Source organism: Molossus molossus, unplaced genomic scaffold (assembly GCF_014108415.1).
Source record: "Molossus molossus isolate mMolMol1 unplaced genomic scaffold, mMolMol1.p scaffold_m16_p_1, whole genome shotgun sequence".
In the NCBI taxonomy this organism is placed as follows: Eukaryota; Metazoa; Chordata; class Mammalia; order Chiroptera; family Molossidae; genus Molossus; species Molossus molossus.
In genome coordinates, this window is record NW_023425344.1 from 208,862,947 (window position 1) to 208,866,026 (window position 3,080).

General features: G+C 42.5%; 1 pseudogene; it reads right to left on the reverse strand.

Moving 5' to 3' along the window:
- Positions 1-1,220: 1,220 nt before the first annotated feature.
- On the reverse strand, positions 1,221-1,817 carry LOC118623380 (annotated as a pseudogene).
- Positions 1,818-3,080: the final 1,263 nt, after the last annotated feature.

A 3,080-nucleotide genomic window follows, 5' to 3' on the forward strand; every position in this document is an offset into this window, starting at 1 on the left:
TTCCAGGCCAATCCTTCTTTTAGGAAACAGTGAAAAGATTTCAGTGCTGAAAACATCTAACAAGTGGGTTTTCTTTCTGTGACCCCACCTCTACCTCCAATAATACACACACACACACACACACTCTCACACTCTCGCTCTCTCTCTAATCTGTTTTGGGAATTTATCATGATTTTGCAATGATTCTAATTTGAGTTGATTGCACATATTTAAATAGCAATATTGCCCTGGCCAGTTTGGCTCAACGGTTAGAGCATCAGCCCATGGACAAAGAGTCGCAGGTTCAATTCCAGCCAAGGGCACGTACCTCAGTTGCAGTTTGTCCCCAGTCCTGGTCGGGGTTGTGTGGGAGGCAACCAGTCAATGTCTCTCTCTCACATCAGTGTTTCTCTCTCTCCCCTCCCCACATCTGAAGATATTTGAGAAAATATCCTTGAGTGAGGATTTTTTTTAAAAAAAAGCATTTAAAATGTAGGCTGTATTGTTGAAACTGGATACCTCTGGTGAATACTGAATATTTTATTTTCATATATATATTTTTACCCACAAGAAGCCATAACTTTTAAAAAATGTATTTATTTATTTATTTATTAAATCCTCACCTGAGGATATTTTTCCATTTATCTTCAGACAGAGTGGGAGGGAAGGAGAGAGAGAGAAACATCAACATGAGAGAAATACATTGATTGCTTGCCTCCCACAGGACCCCGACCAGGGCCAGGGACCAAACTACAACTGAGGTACGTGCCCTTGACCGGAATCAAACCCCCGACTCTTTGGTCCTCGGGCTGATGCTCTAACCACTTAGCAAACCAACCAGGGCTTTATTGATTTTTTTAGAGAGAGAAAGAAACATTGATGTGAGAGCCATAACTTTATTAATGATAAAAACAGTACAAATTTCAAACCAAGCTGCAGTTACTCTTTTTTTTTTTTTTTTTTTTTAATCCTCATCCGAGGACATTTTTCCATTTTTTGTACTGACAGAGTGGGAGGGAGAGAGAGGAAGAGAGAGAGAGGGAAACATCGATGTGAAAGGGACACATCGAGTGGCTGCCACCCGCACGACCAACCAGGGCCGGGGACAAACTGCAACCGAGGTACGTGCCCTTAGCGGGAACCGAACCCGGGTCTCTCAGGACCGCAGGTGGACGCTCTAACCGCTGAGCCAAACCGGCCAGGGCTGCAGTTACTCTTTTGAAACAAACAAAAAAAGATGGTTACAGTGTGAATTCCATAATAGCATTTACAGTATCATTACTATTGCTCTTCAGGCCTGGGACTGACTGGCTCTCAAAAGACTAATTCTATGTCCTTAACTCCCACACCTGCTTCATCATCCTCTTCCTCTTCCCTCTCCTCTTGGACAGTTGGAGTCTGTGTGTTTTCTCTAACGTCTGAGACAGCTTCACCTTGAACTTCCAGTTTCTCGGCAGCTGCTAGCAAGGCTTGCTGAGATATACCCTCGATCTTGGCTTCCTGCAGAGCTCCGTAGGTATCTGAAGCTGGGCTCTTGTAGACATCTGGTTTTGTGATGACAAAGAGGGTAGTCTTAGATTTCTGGATAACCCCTGGTAACCCCTGTAACCTGTTGCAGACCCAGTTTGGACACAGTCTTCTGTGCTTTCTTTTCACTCTGGCTCTGTTTTGCTTTGCTCACTGGTTCTTCATTGATTTCAGTTGCTGCCTCCTGGGCTTGCCGTGTGGTTGCTTGTGTGGAATTTGTTCCTCGAGCTCTGGTGCTGATTCCTCGCTATGTGATTCTGTTCCAGGCCCTGTCTCAGCCTGGGCTGTGGCGACTCCTGGGCTGTGGCGACTCAGCCTGGCTCTGTAGCAGGGGCGGGTTCTTGGCTTTACTGGGCATTTGTGTGGGAAACGCAGAACCAAGATGGCCGAGTACAGAATATTTCAATAGTTCCATTCATCCATTTCAAGAATTAGGATTTTTTTAAAAAAATTATTAAATTTTGACATTTTGTCAATGTCCTGTCTCTAACCAAAGTCATCTCTAGTACACACTAAAGAAAGTGTTTTAAAAATTTGATTCAGTTATCTCTAAAGTACCTTTTATTCGCAAAGGAAAAGATGTACCTAGATTACAACTAAAATTTATATTTCATTAATTCCTCGTTCATCTCATTAATTTGACCACATAAGCATTGACCATTGCTGGATGTTAGTCCCATAAAATGTTACCACGGAGGCAGAACCTTACTCCCTTAGTTCTGTGCTAACAGTTCTCCCTTTTCTATCACAGAATTACTTACAGCTCACTTCTTGGTCTTTGCACTGTTACGAGAGAGTTGACTTGTGACACTAGAGTGCAAGATATCACAAGTCACTCTGCCGGTGCTTTTTCTCTTTAACAAATCACACTTGACTATTTTTAACAAGTTAATGAGAGAGGCTATCATTGGGAAGCTGGGCTTTCTACTTTCTATTATCTTTCAGCCAGTATCTACTTTTTATTTTATTTTATTTTATTTAACTTATGTTGTCCAACACTTCAGGTCTCAAATCTAGTGACTAATTTCCCCTACTCTCAAATAGATTGTGACCACCCCCTTAACACGCTGCTAAAAAATGTACACACCAAACAAACAAAAAATATTTTTAACAAACTGGTGGACATCTTGCTTGATTAGCTTATATATATATGTATATTCTTTATTTACATTTTGGAGGATCCATTTTTCCCTGTTTGGAATTACAGTTGACCCTAGAACACTGCAGGGGTAAGGGGGACTCTCTTTGTACAATCAAATATCTGCACGTGACTACACTCTGCCCGCCACATACTCAGATTCCCAACCATGAAGAAGACCCTTGAACAACATGGGTTTGAACTGTAGTAGGTCAATTGAAAAAAATCTGCATAGCCCTGGTCAGTTTGGCTCAGGGGTTAGAGCGTCCCCTTGGACCGAAGGGTCTTGGGTTAGATTCCAGTCAAGGGCATGTACCTGGGTTTCAGGTTCAATCCCCGGCCCTGATCAGAGTTGTGTGGGATGCAACCAATTGATGTGTCTCTCACATTGCTGTTTCTCTTTTTCCCTCCCTTGCACTCTATCTAAAATCAATGG